Raw genomic sequence first — 20,931 nt, 5'->3', positions numbered from 1 at the left:
GGGCGAAAAAGACTGTGAAATTTGATTTCTATTGTCTGACTTGTAATTGTTTTTTAAAAAAAAAAGGCGGTCCGGCGCGCGCACACTTGATTCGACATAATATAAAACCTGGAAGTTTCAAGTCCAACCACACCCATGTCCCTCCCTGCTATCGAGTAGTGTGTAAACTATGGTTATCACCACGTATCGCGCGCGACCACGTCTGTATCGGAGTGCCAGAGCTTGATTGAGTCGCGTTATACGAATATGTGAAAGACTATGTAAATGATTTGCGATTGTCGGATGTGATAATTATGTCCATAATAACATATATATAAAAAAATACAAAGGGAATCTGATTTTGTGGGGGTGCTGCCTATGGAAAATAATACACGCAGCACCCCCAGGAAAATTTCTGGGGGTGCTTCACCCCCAGCACCCCCAGCACCCCCGCTTCCCAGGTCCCTGCCCCACACTTTGAAAACCGTTCCACGGCCCCTGTCAAGGTACTTCGGTATGAGTTAGTTCTTTAAAATGTTCATTGTGGAAAATGCACTTTCGCACCTGTATGTAGATCTAAACATGGTGCGAACAGTGCTGGTCATCTAATAAGAAAGTAGATCGAACAGACCGAAAAGGCTCCACTAAACTTTGTTTAAAAGTCAAATTAATTTGACTGCCATTACTTTTATTACGGTTAGGTCTACATGGATTCACAATGTAATCATATTGAGCTATGTTTCATATTGTGACTTAAAAGTGATTTAAAAAAAACCCAGCAGAGTCTCGCGGGCCGAATTGAGAAGCTCCGCGGGCTGGATCCGGCCCGTGGGCCGTAGTTTGAGAACCCCTGGTCTAGGCTGTGCATGAGCATGTAAATGTACATGATCAAATGTAGTCTACATGTAGATCTGTATCGGCCGCACAGAAACGCAGTTAGCGTAACATTGCGCTAACAAAGGGCCCTGTTACAACCGGTAATGTCGCCGCGATGGCTCATGTCAAAGTAATGTGTTATTTACATCTGGGATCAACGCTTGACATCACAATCTGTATATCATTATTTATTAACAAATCAGCTCCTAACAACATGGGTAGAATGACCGCACAGAAAGCACATCCTACAAGTTTAAAATCTTGTCTAGGAAAGGGTAAAGGAATGTAATTTATTATTATATAGGCCTACAAAAATGTCCTTATTATTACATTTTAGACATCAAATGACAGCAAGTAGTAAATATATATTTACTAATTTAATTTTTAAAATTTCGAATAAGCTTTAAAAAGATCAAGAAAATTAGCCTATCATGATATTACGATGGAGATTCTGTACCAAAAATCAGTTTCTTTTGTTTGAAAATGCTCTTCACAGACTTCACTCATCATAGAGTATTTGCCAATGATTATCATGCGATAAATTTCATCAGCTATTCTTCTTCTTTCTAATGTAGGGTCTATTCTTTAAAATGTCTTCAAACTCTTAAAAAAATGATATATCTTGGAAGAAAAAAATCTTGATGAAAAGGATCATATCTGGGCACTAATCAACACCCCCTGCTACATACCCATTCTTAAAGGGGTACTCCTGGCTGAAGAAAATAATACCGTTTGAACAGTAAAGTGAGACAAACAAAACACTGGCAAATTGATAAAAATTGGAAATGAATACAAAAAATTATGGTATCATAAAAATTTTGCGCTAGGCCCTATTACGGTGAAATTTATATTCATGTCTTCAGGAATATGCAATGAGGGTCTGTTGTATTATACAAAATTAGGTTTATTTAAATTTTGTCCACCCAGAATATTGCTTCAAAGATCATCATTTTGTTACTTGGGCGACATACACACATTTGAGACAATTACAAGTTCATTTCAATAAGATCAGAAAAAGGGGAAAGAGCTAAAGGATATGGCATCATCGTTCCATTTATTGCATATTCATGGCCACATGCTGGTCAGTAATATATTTTGCAAAATACCGTGTGAAATTTTTAATATTCAAGAATTTTATTTTTTCAGATATTTATTAATCTTTAAGCAATTTGCTTATCTAATTTTACTCCATTTATTCATATATTGTTGTGTGGGCCCGGAATACCCCTTTAATTCGGTCGAGGTCTATTTTAAATTACTTGGTATGAGAAAGGGAGACAAGTTTTAAAGGGAGAAATCATTCCATTACATCATCACTATTGGTGCCCTTGGCACTGTTAGTGATTTGTATTACATTAGCGCCACTGTTAGCTTCTACAGGTGAGTTTATCGATACCGATAGGTCTACTGCTAGTGCTCTCTTAGTGAAAACATTGCGTCTAGGCAGTGGTCGCCCGTGGAAGATGTGACTGGCCCTACTGTTAGCTTTCTGTTACGCTAACAACGCTTCTGTGCGGCCGCCACTGGTTGTTAGTAGTTGAATTCGTTTGGAAAACCCTACACTCACATATTGCAAAGGGTATACACACCAATACATCAGTCCTCTCAGAAGGTAAAAAGAGAGAGGACCGAATGGTGTGTATACCGTATGCAATAAGTGAGTGTAGGGTTTTCCAAACAAAATATATAACTACTTATGTCCAGATCTAGACTAGATCAAATGTGGACAGAAGGCTTTGAACATCAATGTCTGGACTTGTCCAGACCCTTGTCCTTTTGAAGCATTCTCTTTAATAAGGGCTGAGTCAAAACCTTTAAAATGCCATTCAAACGACTGTCAAAACATGAAGGTTTCCTACTTTTGAAAACCATTGGAACGTGTATGAAAAAAAGGACTCTCTACGTGTAGTACCAGAATCTAGTTTATACTAGTCCCGTATGTAGACATTTATGTTAGTAGATCAACTGATAACACCAACTGAGAACATCATCTGGAAACAATCTTTCAAGAAAGAAAGAAGAGAATATTCTTCATTCTCTTTAAATAGTTTCCAAACTAAATCATAATGATTTCAAGGAAATTTGGAAAATGGATGGTTATTCGATAGATGTAAAGATGTAAAATTCAGAAACTTACGGTAATATGTTTTTTCACCATGTTTTTGTACCCTGCTATTTCACTCCAACTATGGGGGAGGGGAGGGGGGGGGGTAAAAATGTATGATGTGTATATTCCATGGTTAAGACCCCCATTTTCAACCTAGATTTTCATTCCAGAGCATTTCAAATTCAGAACGCTATAGAAGTTCCTATTTTATTCCGTTTCAGAGACCAGCTCATGTTTGTGGTTCCTTGTTTCAGTACTCACCTTTTCTACACACGAAATGGTCTGGGCTCGTGATTGAATTACTCAAGAATCAATAAAAAACTTTTAGAGATTCAGTAATTTCATGCATATTCATGCGATCCCCCTATTTTCGAATTTGATGTGGCACATGAGTCCCTCCCTCCCCCACGCCCGAGACTCCAACTGCCTTTTAGGACTGCGGCCTAATCCTTATTGATCAGCTGTATGCACATACATGTAGGTCAAACATGGATCTGATGGTAATTTGCCTCAGATAATGAACCATATTTCTGTCAATTTCCCTTTTCTGTTTTTCCACAAGCTTAAAAAATGACAAAAATATATATTAAATATCCTGATGTGAAAGGAAACATACCATTTTTTAGTTTGGTTTGTGGATATTTCTGGATATATTTCCCTTCTGGTGGACATGCCAGTATGGTTAATGTAGAAAATTTCCATTTGTCATCTCTACATGTAGTTCATTGACTATGAGTCTCAATTTTGTCAGGATTTTCCATGGTTTGATTAAGACATGAAAATGGCTCGTTGAAACTATCAATTTTTGTCTCGCCCACCAGAGGTGAAGGCGAGACTGAGGGATCCGAATGTCGTCAGTCTGTCACAAACGTTATGACACATAACTTTGCAACAATATGTCACTTTTCAACCAAACTGGGATTGTTGAAAAAGTACTATTAAGCACTGACTCCGTTGGAATAGAAAATGCAACATTACAAACATCTGTCAGTCTACTAACCTCCCTACCCCCAAAAAAATGAAATTCCAATTAAGTTTCTCTTAAATATTGTTTATAATGTTAAAGGTATTCTCTGCTAAGGCCGAGTTAGCTATTTAACATTATTCTTTGAGACTTAATTACCTCAAAAATGGTAATTAACTAAATGTGGAACTAACTTTGTCAAAACGGCAATAAGATTAGTAAATTATGACTGATTGCCACCCCTGAACAAAAATAATATTAATATAAATTTCGAGTTCAATCAATCTAGCCCCTCTCTCTACTCAATTTTTCTTTTCCTTTATCACAATGGTCATGTATTCTCTCCTGAAAATCATCAAAATACCCTTTCATGCAAAATAAGAATTATGACTTGTCATAAATCATTGAAAATACTCACTGTATAAAATAAATTCGGCAAAGTTAGCAATGTAAAATATAGAAGAACACCTTTAATTCTATAACATGAAACCATAGCAGCAAATGATAATAATGGTATTTTATTTCAAGACTGTTCGCAGCAAGAGCTGAATTGTACAGAACTTTTACATTAAAAAAAATATGAAACATAACATTATCAAAATAGAATTATACAAATACACAAAGCATGAAAAAATATACAATCATTAATACTTTGGGGATTACTATGAATCAACAGAATATTTTCAAATATAAGTGACTAAATGACAAATAGACAAATGAAATATAATTTTTTTTTCATAACAATCAATTTGATAAAAGTTATGCTTAATAAATTCATTAAAATATCAACTCCATACAATGTTAACAATGGAAATATATTTTTGATATTTTTTAATTCTATATTATATAGGACCATAATCGCTAGTGACAAACACATTGAAATTCATAATTATTATAATGAATCTAATATTGCACTGTGAAATGCATAGGAAATGATTCATCAGGTACACAATGACAGAATTTTGTCATTTTATACATTAAATAAAACTTGAATATATGCAACAATATATTTTATCATGCCCTGCTTAACACAATCAGCAATCCTAGTCTGTGAATGCCACATTTTGAAATACAGAATTGCTAACAAGTACCAAATTCAATAAATTATTCTACATTCAAAACATTCCAATGACAAATGAATACTGGAATATAATCAATGTTAGTGGTGCAGGAAAGTTGTATTCTTTAATGTCTATTTGTATTGACATACACATACAAGTAAAATGGTATATTTCTTTTCCATCAAAATAGAAGTAATATAATCACCATTACTTATTACATTCACTACACTTGGGCATTTTTTTAATGAAAACAATGTCATAATTAAATCGGTCGACACAATTGCCTTGAGAGTTATTTCATCTTTTTACACACTGTCAAATACTAAAAAGTCTACTAGTGCTAAAAGCTAATCTTTACCAAAGGAAACATGTAAACCTTCGAATAAACAATTATCAACTAATGAAAGTCACACAAGGAATATAATTTTAAATCAACAATTTAACTTCATATCAAACAGGATCATTAATTAACAAATTTATAATCAAAATCCCGAAAGACAGCATCAAAAGCAAAAAATGCAATGATAAAAATACGAATGACTATTACAGTAGATTTGTATTTTTCCATCATTCTCAAGTTATTGGCTAAATACACTCATCAATACATTTTCCAATCAAACACTTGCTTTTTCATGGCAAAATTTTGCCCGAGTCCAAAAACTGGAAGATACATTAAAATACACCTTAGTTCCAACTAAGTGAAATTCTTACTACAAATAGACAGAAAAAAACATGTGCTGCAGTGTATCTTTAACCTCAAGCTAATGTAAAATGTCTGCTAAAAATAATCATGTATTCTTTTTTTCCAGAATATCATTCATTAAGGTATTCTGGAATAAAATGATGATACACCAACTGTAAAACTGCATAAACCAGGTGTGTGAGTGATGACAAATAAAGACCTGAAAATGGTGGAGAGAGTTGGGGGATCAAATCGAATGAGCTCTCAAAGCTGAAAATAAAAAGCAAAAATAGCTGAAATCAGCTTAAGAATTCTCACACCCCTGATAAACCAATAAAACTTTAACTCATGGAAAAGGGGGGGGGGGGGGCTGTATTAACACATCTGGCTTATGAAAATGAATTCATGAAAACCTGATCTAATTTTCAACCTACATCCTTACTTGTAATATATCCTGTAACAATCGAGTTTCACAATGCATGTCAATCTAAATTGTATGGTTATCTTTATTATTAGAGAGTATGAAGTTTTAACATTTAAGCACAATAAAGCTAGTGACATTCTGTTAAAAAAAATGTAGAAATATGCAGTATTTCTGTTTTAAGATGGCACCAAGCAAAACACACAAAAAAAGAGGGTAATTTTTCTGCATCCATATGTGGACGATGTGTATAACCAATTTAAACATGTGGTAAGTATAGCAGATAAATGACTATTCTGAACTTTATATCTGACTGTATATATAAAATATATTTGAAGTAGTTCATAACTATATCACTGTAAGAGCACAGACTAGTTCAAGCAGTATAGTTTCCTTATATAATACACTGCTCTAAAATGAAACCAGATTTGAAAATCCTATCAAAATTAAAACTAAACTCATGTTGAAGTCAAAATCACAAGAAAATTGAAACTGGTATCAGTTACCCAGTTGGAACCTAAAGAAAAAGTTAAGTGGGAGCCCTGAAAGGCCATGATGCAGAGCCAACTCCTTCACACTTTTCACAAGTGTAGACAGAATTTCATCATCAGAATTGCAGTCAGAGTTCTCAGAAGATGTTTCTACTTTGGTTACTTCAACAATTCAAAACCAGATCACACTGTTAAAATCCAGTCACTACCAATTCAACTGTTATGTAACCAATCAGATCACATCTGCAGTGTTCAGGGAATTATCAATGACCCATCTGACAAGCACATCGGCCTCTGGATCCAACCTAAGTATGTAGAAAGAAATAATATACAAATCAACTGTTTGTTTTCAAAGTTTTTTGTCAATCCAATATCGAATTTGTAGAATAGATAAGAGACTCAATATTTTAAATTGCCCTTACCAAACAAAAACCTGCCCAGTCAGTATGGTACTACAAGAATATAAAGAATATATTTTATACACTCTATTTACCACTGATATTTACAGCAAATATTCCGATTAAATGTTTCCAATTTATAAGAAAGTTTCAGCTGAAAATATGATCACATGTCTAATTTTCAATGCTCTAGGGCAGTACACCAAGCATTTGTCATAATAAGAATAATGTTCTTTTACAAATTTGTTGGGTGTGTATGGGAAGAAGTGCTGTTCTACTATACGAACTGGCCAAGATAAATTATTATTATTATTCATGCTTTGTCTTTGTGTTTATATATTATTTTCGTTGTTTTATACTCATTTCATTTATTTATTTTTTTTCTATGAAAAGCGTTATTTATTTTCATTCACTGTTTTAATTTCTGTATTTGTTATGTTTATTATGCATGTGCATTTGGACAGGGCTCCCTTGTAAAGCAGGCCATTTGGCTTGAATGGGACTACCCTGTCTTTTAAAGAAAACATGAATTAATAAATAAATAATACAACTTAGAAATACATGTTTATCTGCTAAATGATAACATATTCCAAAATTAATATTTTTCTGGTTATGACTTTGAGTCAACTTATTTTTATAATTTCATTGTTTACTAGATTTGCTATTGAAATTAATTTTGGTAGTGAGTGCAAATCAATGGATGGCTGATACTGACAGGATGTCATGTGGGATGATAACACTATCAAAAATCTCACCTGAAATTGTATCTGACCATCAGCGTTGTTAAAAAGTGAGTGTACCAGTTCCAGGCCTTTTCTCATTTGTTCTCTGAAACATTGCTTACTGTATATACTCCATCTGAAAAGAAATGAAAATATCTCCATGATAATGATCAAAACCGAGGTGCAGTATATTTATGTAGATTCTTTCATTTTCTGTAAAATGTCATAGAGATAAGGGCGAGGGAGTGACAACTAAACAACAAAGTATAAAGCTCTATCTACATGTACATTAGATGTAGACCGACTCTTGACTTGAGATGATTTATCTAAAACATAAATCTCCAGTAATCCTTGGTTTAACTAAGGACTCAACTTATTTGCCCACATGGGTTGGCCACTAACTTTACCAAATTAATTCATGATCTCAGCATTACCAATATCATTTATAGAAAGCCCCCCTCCCATCTTCCCATTACATATGTTTGAAAGTACTAGGAATTTAGATGATGAGTTAACTAACACTACAGTAAGGCAGACCATAGAATCTATGTATTCATTTGAGCTTTGTTTGTGGAAATTTATTGCCAATACTAGAATATGGTCACTTGTGAAGACAAGTTCGAACTTAACCGTAACGAGTTAACTTTAGAATTAAAGTCCATTGGGCTTTGGCAATGCAATCCTTGTAAATTATCTACATCTATTCTAGGCCTAAACTAATGCCCCTATATTATTATTTTACCAAATCCTCAGTCTTCATTAAATCTATTTAGTCTTGATTAATGTTGGAAAAATATTCTAACCCTTATAGTTTGACTAAACTTACAATTAAGTTCAATTGAGTGACAAAAAAGGACACGCAATACTCCATTCAATTTTCACTGACACGAAAATAAATGTGTGGGGCAATGTATGGAAATATTGCCGTTATTTTAAGGATTTTTGCGATCAGAGACATTTAAAATTACTCGAAATAACTAAAAAGGCTGCATTACATTTATTTCCTTTCCTAAATTTACAAAAAACTCACCATTTCATGGTCTTCGGCTGTTCCAAACTGTAAATATTTGCCTTCCGTCACTTCGTGAAACAAATAATTGGCACAAATGAGCAGGCGACAATTTCACGAATTGACGGACTTCGTGCAAAGCCTCATCCGTCATTTTTGGTGAAAAAACTCTTGAGTGATAAAGCGTATTCGTTTATTTTCACGAATTGGCGGCTGCTTATCCGTCACTTCGTAAAAACAAGAAATCCTTAATCTGGGTATTTTCGTGTGTGCACTATTGTCATAGCAACGTAATTAGACATTTTTGTGATCTGAAACTTGTTGAAATTCGAGATATGAATTAAAGATCTCCAAAAATGCAAAAAACTCAAAATTGAAAAAATTCGATTTTCCTCGTATCCGTCACTTCGTGAAAACAGGGACAATAAGTGCAGGGTATTTCATCATCCAAGGGTTCATGATTTTCAATATCCTCAAAATCATTGGAACTGAGTAGCTTTCATTGTTGGCATTTTCACAAACATAATTTGCAAAAGGTAAGGCTCTCTTCATGGCTTAGAAAGGACAGGCCTTGATAGTCCGGCAGCCCAGGAGGTTTATTCAACCGAAAGCCGGACAAGCAAATGACCCCATAGCTGGATGGCATGGACCCTGAAGTTTACAAAAATGCATTGCTGCCGGGTTCTATCCGTGGTCTTCCTTCCGAAATGACGTAATATATGACGTCACTACAAAATGGCCCTATTTCACAATTTTTTAGACATTCTACACATAGCATGAAGTCAAGGGGGAATATCTCAGCTAAACCTTGCTTGTTTTGTATGAAACTTTCAAAATATATTGTTCAAATAGTGCACAAGAGATATGCAAAATTTCACGAACAGAAATTATTGTTTACATATGCAAATTACGTAATGAAATTTGCATATCATTAGTTTGGGAGATTTCTTGCTTCAAAATTGTCGAAAATTGATTCAGAAATTTATTTTCTTTTTTTTAGTGTACTTTATTAGGTGGTCTATGACAGATCACCTCTTGATTTCGCCAGAATTTTCTTTCTTTATTAGGTGGTCTGTCAACGACAGATCACCTATTGATTTCGCCAGAATTTTCTTTCTTTATTTATTCTTTATTTATTTATTTTTATTTCTTCCGTACACTTTTTTGTACACACGTTCACTCGAAATCGACATGGTCAATTTCCTTCAAATTTCTGTCAGTCATCAAGCCCTATGATTTCAAGTAAAATCAACTTTTTCAAGGTCATCAGGTCATGATGACGTCATCCAGGCGCCATTTTGTAAAATCACATTGTCGATCATATCTCCATTATCAATTATCAAAAATCAATCAAATTAACATCACATCAATTTCAGGTCAAGGGTCAACAGGTCATGTCATCAAAGGTCACCTGGAGGTCACGACGCGCGCGTACGCGCTCGTCAAATTTTTAAAATGCTCAAAATCACTTTTTGACCAAAGTAAAGTACGTTTTAGGTCATTTTAAGCATTTCAAAAATTTGCGCACGCACAGGTATGCGCGCGCGTTTCCGCGCGTGACGCTTTCAACGCAACGCAGAAACGCCGTTTTTTTATATCATTGCATTGATAATATAATTCTGAGCAATTTGATACCTTGATCAACCTTCTACGATCATTAATAACGAAATTAACACCCGTTAAAGTTTGCAGCACGTGTGCGCGCGAGCTCTTACTATAGGCCATATATGGGCAAAAACATGCCTATTAAAAATTCACTGTAGCTCTTTAAATAGTCCGTTGACCCCCAATTTTTTTTCATATATTGATAGAGTATGAGTTGTAAATTTGATTTCATGTCACCATTGTCCCTCAATTTGATCATGACGTCATCAAAATTGCGCCTAAACTGAAAATTTTATTTTTTCAAAAATGACGTCATCAAATTTATGCAAATTTGATCATAACTCCGTGAATATTGATCATTTGTCGCCCAGATTTCGATATGTTGTAGTTTAGAATGTACTCTTTCTCGTCAGTTAACATGAATTTTCATTTTGAAAATCGCATCATGGTGTAAAATTGCGATGAAAAGAGGCATGTCATTTTTCCTCATTTTACGTGTAATCTCTATGGGACATGACTTTTTCTCAAAACTAGATTCTACATTCCTCTATTTCGTGAGCTATATCTCCATTTTTTCTTGTTAGTTATCCCTGAGCTTTTGGTATGATGTAGCTGAAATTCTAAGCTTTCGGAATGTGCCCTCCATTTTTCGATCAGATGTCAGGATCATGCCCGTTTTTCGCTTCCAAAATTGGATTTGTAATTCTCAAATTTGCTTACGTGTAATCTCTATGGGAACGTGTAATCTCTATGGGGAATATCGTGGCTCAATGGATAACGCACTTGACTTGAGTTCTCGGGGGCGCAGGTTCGAGTCCTGGGGGTGAACAAGATGAGTTTTTTTTTCATTTTTTTTTTCTTTTTACCACCTCGTACATGATCCGTTATGATAATTAAAAGGTATGAAAGTTAAAATTTAGCAAGATTTAACAGATTATAATAACTTTTTTCATATCACTTGTATTTTCATATATCAAAGAGACCCTTTTCACAGTGCTTTATCATCTCCCGTCTTTCACAAGTATTCCATCCATAATGAACATTCCGTTGTCATCATGAAGATCATATTGATCTGCTTGAACATGGTAATAGTGATCATGATGGCGAGAATAAGGACAGACCACCTAATTCGTCCGCATGACGAATTAAAATCTAGTTTATTCTTTATTCTTTATTTATTTTTATTTCTTCCGTACACTTTTTTGTACACACGTTCACTCGAAATCGACATGGTCAATTTCCATCAAATTTCTGTCAGTCATCAAGCCCTATGATTTCAAGTTAAATCAACTTTTTCAAGGTCATCAGGTCATGATGACGTCATCTAGACGCCATTTTGTAAAATCACATTGTCGATCATATCTCCATTATCAATTATAAAAAATCAATCAAATTAACATCACATCAACTTCAGGTCAAGGGTCAACAGGTCATGTCATCAAAGGTCACCTGGAGGTCATGACGCGCACGTATGCGCGCGTCAAATTTTTAAAATGCTCAAAATCACTTTTTGACCAAAGTGGAGTACGTTTCAGGTCATTTTAAGCATTTCAAAAATTTGCGCACGCACAGGTATGCACGCGCGTTTCCGCGCGTAACGCCTTCAACGCAACGCAGAAACGCCGTTTTTTTATATCATTGCATTGATAATATAATTCTGAGCAATTTGATACCTTGATCAACCTTCTACGACCATTAATAGCGAAATTAACACCCGTTAAAGTTTGCAGCACGTGTGCGCGCGAGCTCTTACTATAGGCCATATATGGGCAAAAACATGCCTATTAAAAATTCACTGTAGCTCTTTAAATAGTCCGTTGACCCCCAATTTTTTTTCATATATCGATAGAGTATGAGTTGTAGATTTGATTTCATGTCACCATTGTCCCTCAATTTGATCATGACGTCATCAAAATTGCGCCTAAACTGAAAATTTCATTTTTTCAAAAATGACGTCATCAAATTTATGCAAATTTGATCATAACTCCGTGAATATTGATCATTTTTCGCCCAGATTTCGATATGTTGTAGTTTAGAATGTACTCTTTCTCGTCAGTTATCATTTTGAAAAACGCATCATGGTGTAAAATTGCGATGAAAAGAGGCATGTCATTTTTCCTCATTTTACGTGTAATCTCTATGGGACATGACTTTTTCTCAAAACTAGATTCTACATTCCTCTATTTCGTGAGCTATATCTCTATTTTCTTTTGTCAGTTATCTCTGAGCTTTGAATATGTTGTAGCTGAGATTCTCAGCTTTCGGAAATGTGCCCTCCATTTTTTTATCAGATGCCGGGATCATGCCCGTTTTTCGCTTGCAAAATTGGATTTACAATTCTCAAATTTGCTTACGTGTAATCTCTATGGGAACGTGTAATCTCTATGGGGAATATCGTGGCTCAATGGATAACGCACTTGACTTGAGTCAGGGACTCAGTTTAATAATTATGAGGGGAGCAATAAAAAGCTCTCCTAGAACTTTTAAGGAGAGCGGTAGAGGAGCACTGCAAAAAGCTCTTCTTCAACATACAAGGGGAGCGTTTTGTCCAATTAACAAAACGGATGGAGGAAATATATGAACCAAGTTACAATCAACAACCAAAGGAAGGAAACAATCGAATATGCAATATTTATCCTGTACCTCATTGAACATGTTATTGTAACTCTTGAAATATAATTGTTTTACAATGTATTGTAATGAGATTGTGTGTTATAAAACCTGTTTGAGTGAGGTTTTGACTTTGGCTAAAAGTTAAGTCACTGACAATTTTTTTTTTCGGGGGCTCCATTTTAAATTTTTTGTCAAATTTCGGAGGCTACTTTTTGCATTTTGGGGGCTATTTTTAAATGCTTTTTTTGTATTTTGAGGAATACCTGTTCACTTATTAATGGATTATATTACTTTTTGTTTGATATTGTATGATTTTTAAAGTTATTTTTTCATGCTTAGAATCTTGGATGTGGGTGTGTGTGCGTGTGTGTGTGACTGTGAGTTGGACTTGGATATAAATGAATTCAATATCTAATTTCTACTCCGTCTATTCCAGTACAATACCCTGTACTCGGCCATGTACATGTAATAAAGGCCCACATAACCTCGTTCGTAGGATGAGTGACATACCCTAACTTTTCCTGAAGTTCTTTGAAAACGCAGATCTCCATGAAAATTGCATTTCTCTCTGGGGGAGTCTAAATTCGGTGAAAATGTATTCATTAAGAACTTAAATATACATGACAATGAAGAAATCATCAAACTTTATTGGCAGTTTTGAATAATATACCTGAAATGTAAACTCTGTCTGAAACAGAAAATCACCATCATTGAGGCCTTTACTGAGCGAATTGTCCCCCAGAGCTCTGGCAGAGAGACAGAGCTCCGACTGGCTAGCTAGAACAAACGCCAATGCGTGCGCGAGCCTGGCGCGAGCCTTGTAAAATAGATGGAGCTTTGTTTGATGATTTATTGTCTGATATTTACCTCATCCCCTAGAAAAAGAAAACAAATTATTTTTTAGTTATAATTAATCAATAAGGTAAGTTATTTTGGATGTTAATAGGCCGTTTTGAAAAGCAAAGCCGAATGACAACTCAGTCCAGGGTTGGCACGTTTTAAACGGTGTGTTTTAAAACATGTTTTAAAACGCGTTTTAAAACACCCGTTTTTTTAACAAAAGAAACGTGTTTTAAAACACCTCATAGACTTGTGTGTTATAAATATGCATGGATGTGATTTTACATGAATATATTTTTTTTACTTTTTTTCTTAAGTGGTATATTATTTTCTTCTAACTAAATCTCTTTCTCACCACCACTCTTTTTCTCCTCTCTCTTTCCCCCCTTATTCTCCCCTTTTCCATTGCTTTGTCATGTTCCTTTCCTCCTGTTCAATTATGTAGATCAATCTATATATTCTCATTTTAACAAGCATTTGAGTGCTCACTTTTAGACAGGGAAAGAAACACTATTTAAAATAAGCTCAAATATGTAATAGTAGTACTTGAATGAAATGGAAGTGTTGCACAAGCACAATAATATTTTGCAAATAGACAGTATAACTGACATTGTAACCTTGAGGTACACACGAAAGTAGGTGAAACTTTGCGCTTTGTAAAGATGAAGAAAAGTAGTTTAATTCAGAATAAGATAATCAGCTAACAAATCCACCCCAAGAAAAAGGTATTATGCTGAAAATTTCATCAAAATCGGATGTAAAATAATAAAGTGATGACATTTTAAAGTTTCGCTTAATTTCGCAAAACAGTTACCGTATATGCGCATCCTGGTTGGTATGCAAATGAGGGGACTGATGACATCACTCACTATTTATTTTGTATGTCATTATTTTCTCATTGTCATGTGAAATATATTTTTTTCCTCCCTGAACATGAGTGGAACTACCATTGTTTTAACATTTTTTGGTTCAGTTAAGTTGGTCATTATTATCAAATCTGTATAAATTGAAATATTTTATTGTTCAAACAATTAAAAAAACAAAAGAAATAGTGAGTGAGGGACATCATCAACTCCCTCATTTGCACATCACTGAGTTGTTATAAATGTTTTGTGAAAAATAAGCGAAACTTTAAAATGTCATAACTTTCTTATTTTACATCCGATTTCGATGAAATTTTCAGCATTATGCTTGTTTGAATTTTCTCTACTGATTCAAATCAGCATTTTTCTGGGGTGGATTTGACCTTTAACCCTAACAATCCCAGGGGACTGTAATGGCCCCCTTAAAAATTTCTATGATAAATCCGTAAGAACAGCAGGGCCACGCCATATTGTTCAAGACTATTTTTTGGATACATGCATGGATATGCGGTTATGATATTACCATGGAGCTATCAACACATTGATAGCTCCATGATATTACACAAGTAAAGCCAATGCAAATTTTTCGCCAACATTTTATCTGTATCAATATTTGTACTTTTTGTTAATGATTGGAAAATTATTGCCAATAATTTCCATTAAAAAACGATTAAAAAACCCAAAAGTAACCACAAAACTGTACATAAGAAATAAAAAAAAAAAACAGTTAAAACAAACATTGAAAAAAACAATTTGATTAAAACTCCTCAATTAAAGAAATAAGCAGTTCAAGGGCCTAATATTTATAGATTTAAACCCAAACTTATATTTCATGCACTTGTGGGTACCCGGTAGGATGTGAAAGTCATTGTAGCTTGTCCAGTACTGTGTGCGCCTCACTAGCGACTGACTGGAATACTACCTAGGGAGTGGAGGATGTGCATACATTGTGTGCGGGAATGACTGATTGAATCCGATGACTGGGTTAATAATATATCTGTAAAGCGCTTAGACACGTCGTTCCAATGTATTAAGCGCTATATAAAAGCGGACTATTATTATCATTATTATTACTTAAAATTTGTATAATTGATACAAATGAAATAAAGCATATTGAGTAAATGAAATTAAGCTTTGAAAGCCTATAGTCTGTAGATTATGTTGTTTTCTTACATAGTGCAACTTCTTCTCACCCCTATAGATTGATAAGACTAAAAAAAACCTGAGACTACATGTATGAGGAATAAACTTACAAAATGTCAACTTAATTTTTTGGCATTCAATTTCCTTGATTTAGTAATTTTTGGGAAAAATATGAACTTTTCTGTTGAAAATTCAGTAACAAAAATTGTAGTCATCTCTTAATACTCCAAAAATGTAATTAAAACATCAAGAGCTTAAATCATATTGTATTAAGTGTATAATTTAATTGATTTACAGGAAAATTACATCGTTCGTAGGAAAAAAAACGTTTTAAAACGATTTAAGGACGTTCCACAGTTAAAGTGAAATCCATGTCATTTTCACCAAACTTTGCACATAGATACTTTAGAACCTTAATATTCGAAATATGCAAAAATTAACATAGGTCCATGTGCTTGATTTTTTGCTATAGAGCTTCAAAGTTTACCCAAATTGATGTTCTTAAGAATTGCGCATTCAAAAGAATTTGGCATTTTTAGACCGCCCAAGATTACTACAATGAGTTTAAACCTCCATTACTCAGTCAAAATACATGAAAAAGTCATCAAATTTCGCAAGAGAGTTAATAATTGTATCGTTAGAATGGAGAATCTGTTAATAGTGCTATTTGTTTGCAATTTTAAGTTTAACAGCACTGTCAGTTCTTAAAAATGGCGTAAAAGATAACAAAATTCCAATCTAAAAAATGTAAAATTTCAGTAACAAACTACAAACGTACAATAAATGCTGCACTTTATTCAAAATCCATGTCATTTTCACCAAAATTTGCAGAGTTGTAGAGGAAGGTATACCTAAGAGGTACAAACATTAAAAAATAGGGGTTCATGTGCTTGTTTTTAAACTATCAGCATTTTTATTAGAGCAAATGTGCTTTTTAAAACACCAAAAATGGGCCGAATGCTGAGTATCTATGTGAAGAAAAAATCAAAACCACTCTACCATTTATTCAAACTCGGGGTAATATTCGTGATTCTTGGCAGCACTGCAGAGTAAAGTATTTTGAAATTGTTGAGAATATTTTTTTGAATGGTCCATGGAATAATTCAATTTTTTAGCTTCATGAAATAACGCATCGGATCTGCAGTTAAAGTGCAGAAGATGAGAAAAATCAGCTCATACCCGCAGCTAATTAATCACCTGTTCATCCATTGTGACGTCAGCGCGCAGAGTGTAAACTATGCGCAGATCATAATGCGCACAAATATAACTGTGGAACGTCCTTAAAACGTTTTAAAACAATAAAAAACGTTTTATTTGTTTTTTTTAATAAAAAACGTTTTTTATTACAACCCTGCAACTCACCAATGCTAGGTTACTAGACTCTGGTATTTATTTCCTCTTTTATCACAGAATTGTGATATCTGTAGGGGAAACATGTGCATTCGAAATTGCACATGGTGGTAGTCATAATGGACCCCTTTACATGCAACTGTTTCCTGACCGTTGCGTTGATTTTTTTTCCATACCTGGTACCATGTGTATGGAAATACGTGGTACAGAAAAAAAGACGCAAAATTTGAAACTGCGCTCCTCGCTATTTTCAAGGCTTATTCATGATTTTGAGTGTGGATTTTGGATGATTTTTAAATGGCAAGCGGAGCTCGAGCATATGGCGCTAGTGGGCCGTTGAGTTGTTATCACTCGGCAGTAATTCCGGGGGCGACATTCAGATTTCCGCGCAGCTCAGCGATCGCGAGGCGCGCTATTAATCGCGCTACCTAAAATGGATTAAGGCGCGCATGTAGCGCGCGATCGCTCTCGCGCGCCTTAAAATCGAGTCCCTGTTGAGTTCTCGGGGGCGCAGGTTCGAGTCCTGGGGGTGAACAAGGTGATTTTTTTTTCATTTTTTTTTTCTTTTTACCACCTCGTACATGATCCTTTATGGTATTTAAAAGGTATGAAAGTTAAAATTTAGCAAGATTAAACAGATTATAATTACTATTTTCATATCACATGTATTTTCATATATCAAAGAGACCCTTTTCACAGTTCTTTATCATCTCCTGACTTTCACAAGTATTCCATCCATAATGAACATTCCGTTGTCATCATGAAGATCATATTGATCTGCTTGAACATGGTAATAGTGATCATGATGGCGAGAATAAAGACAGACCACCTAATTCGTCCGCATGACGAATTAAAATCTAGTTTTATATATTTCCTCTCAAACATAATATCATTCTCTTCATCTATATCTCTACTTTTAGAAAATATATGCCAGTAATTGGAAATGACATTATAGACTGATTTCAGCCCCCTTTTCAATATGATGCGCACATATAAATTGTGCGTTTTTTGCCTATTTTTACCATATACATGTAGCTGAGGTGTGCGAACGATATGCCTACTTTATTGATGTTTCCTGCATTTTGCATGATATTAAATCTTCCAAACAACATATTTTCATCTTCATTATGTCTCTGCTGATAAATTAAATAAACAATTTCAGCAAAGATTGATTGCCCACTGGGCAGTCTATAGGCTACGTTTTCAGCCTAGTTTTCAACAACGAACCTATACCATGTATGACTGCATTGTTGTAGTCGAGTCCGATAAGGGGGTTCCTGTGTACCATCAAAATATTTTTCACTCAACGTTTTTGTATTTGCCTGAAGTGTCTAGTTAATGAATCTTGATGTTCCCTTTGCAAAATCGTGTCCAACAGGGTTCAAAATTGATATCTTTGGCGGCCCTCTTGGACTTTTTAAATGAAAATCAATTATTTTCATATTTTATTGCACAGAGTGTGACAATGGGACAATCTTAAATGAATACGCATTTCACTATGATTTGGATAGTAGAAATCGGTTGAAATTGTTTTCTGAATAGTCCGGTTAATATATTTTGAAAAAAAAACAAGAATTCATTAAAAAAAATTGAACCAAAATAATCATGTGCAATGACATCTATCTGTTTTATCTTGCATCCCCTTTGCCTAACATGCAGAAATGCATGTAACGTGCTTAGCGATCGATAGAAAGGTATGTATTACTTGCATGTGTATGAGGGTAAAAGGCGTTTTCTACACAAAGCAACTTTTATAATAATGAAATCTCTTGAAAAAGATAGAGGATCGAGGCATTGCTCTGCATTTTCATTTTGCATGCAATTACCCTCGGGCACCTTAAAGCATAGTCTCACAAGAGCCAGTAGAAGGTTACATACCACACCCTTATCCGTAGCTTGACTATTATGATATCGTGCTTCTCGGAGCCCCCAATGTGGCAAAATTCTGTTTTGGGTATGTATTTTTTTTCTCTTAAATCACTTAGAGACAAAAGAGTATGCTTTTCTCTATCAGCTACATATAAAGAAGTTAGGGCATAGCAAAGCCTACCCCTCAGGGGGCTGCCAAAGTCACCCAATCCTTTTTTCGTATTTTGCCAATTTCTCTGAAAATCCGTCATTTTGGAGAACCATTGAGGCAAAATGTGTTTCTGCCTTACAGTAAAGCCCTTGTTTTTGTTTTGTAAGCACATAAAGATGACAAAGTATGATCTTCTTTATCAGTTACATATAAAGATGTGGTAGCACACTGAAGCCTTCCCCCTTCAGGGGCTGCCGAACTCTTCCCACTTTTAAGTCTATTTTCCCTCTTTATTGAAAAAATTACAGTGTTTGAGCCCCCATTTAGGCAAAAGGGCATTTCTGCTATATAGAAAAGCTAGTTTTGATTTTGGAAACCACTTGGAAATAAAAGAATAGGCTTTTTTCTATCAGCTACATGTAAAACGAGTGCTGGCATATCGACTTCTACCTTCTTCAGAGGCTCCAAGATTGGCAGATTTTCCCATATATTGGCAAAAATATAGAAAAGGGGTGGGTGACTTTGGGAACCCCCAGAGGGTATAGGCTTTGCTGTGCAACCACTTATTAGCAGCAGATAGAAGAAAGTCTACTCATTTAATTCCACGTAGTTTCAAAAGAATAAAACTGGCTTTACTATATAGCAGAAACATTTTTTGCCTCAATGGGGGCTCGAAAATAGCATATTTTCCCATAAATAGGTAAAATATGGAAAAGGGGTGGGGGATTTCGGCTACCCCCTAAGGGTATGCTCCAATATGCCAACACTTCTTGATATGTAGCAGATAGAGGAAACTCTACTCTTTCGTCTCCATAAAGTTTAAAAACAATAAAAATTGGCCTTACTACATAGCAGCAACACTTTTTGCCTCAATGGGGGCTCGAAAATAGCACATTTTCCCATAAATAAGTGAAATATGAAAAAGGGGTGGGTGATTTCGACGCCCCCTTAAGGGGGTATGCTTCAATATGCCAGCACTTCTTTATATGTAGCAGATAGAGGAAACTCAACTCTTTCGTATATACATAGTTTAAAAGCAATAAAAGTGGTTTTACTTCATAGCAGAAACACCTTTTGCCTCAATGGGGGCTAAAAAATAGCATATTTTCCCATAAATTTGCAAAATACGTAAAAGGGGCGGGTCACTTCGGCAGTCCCCAGACGGGGTAGGCTTTGCTGTACCAGCATTTCTTTATATGTAGCAGATAGTGGAAACTCTACTCTTTCGTCTCCATATAGTTTAAAAAGAATAAAGGTGGCCTTACTACATAGCAGCAACACTTTTTGCCTCATTGGGGGCTCGAAAATAGCACATTTTCCCATGAATAGGTGAAATATGAAAAAGGAGTGGGTGATTCCGACGCCCCCTTAAGGGGGTATGCTTCAATATGCCAGCACTTCTTTATAATTATGTAGCAGATAGAGGAAACTCTACTATTTTATCTCCATGTAGTTTCAAAAGAATGAAAGTGGCTTTATTCCACATCAGAAACGTTTTTTGCCTCAATCAGGGCTCCAAATTAGCATATTTTCCCATAAATCGGTAAAATACGTAAAAAGGGTGGGTAACTTTGGCAGTCCCCAGAGGGGATAGGCTTTGCTGTACCAGCATTTCTTTATATGTAGCAGATAGAGAAAACTCTCAGTACTCTTTTATCCCTAAGTGGTTAAACAACAATAAAAGTGACTTTACTACAAAGCAGAAACGTCTTTTCCCTTCAATGGGGCTCCAAAAATGTCGAATTTTTCCAAGAAATGGGCAAAATACGAAAGAAGGATGGGGGACT

General features: G+C 35.0%; 1 long non-coding RNA gene across 1 annotated transcript; it reads right to left on the bottom strand.

Annotated features, from left to right (window-relative positions):
- Positions 1–4,376: 4,376 nt before the first annotated feature.
- LOC135153117 (uncharacterized) lies at positions 4,377–9,378 on the bottom strand. The gene is made up of 3 exons (XR_010292597.1): positions 8,732–9,378; positions 7,735–7,837; positions 4,377–6,886 (listed from the first exon to the last, which is right to left on the bottom strand). It is a non-coding gene; the product is annotated as an uncharacterized LOC135153117 (long non-coding RNA).
- Between the last annotated feature and the right edge of the window lie 11,553 nt (positions 9,379–20,931).

Source organism: Lytechinus pictus, chromosome 2 (genome assembly GCF_037042905.1).
Source record: "Lytechinus pictus isolate F3 Inbred chromosome 2, Lp3.0, whole genome shotgun sequence".
NCBI classification, from domain to species: Eukaryota; Metazoa; Echinodermata; class Echinoidea; order Temnopleuroida; family Toxopneustidae; genus Lytechinus; species Lytechinus pictus.
This window is presented reverse-complemented; position numbering and strand designations above follow the sequence as displayed.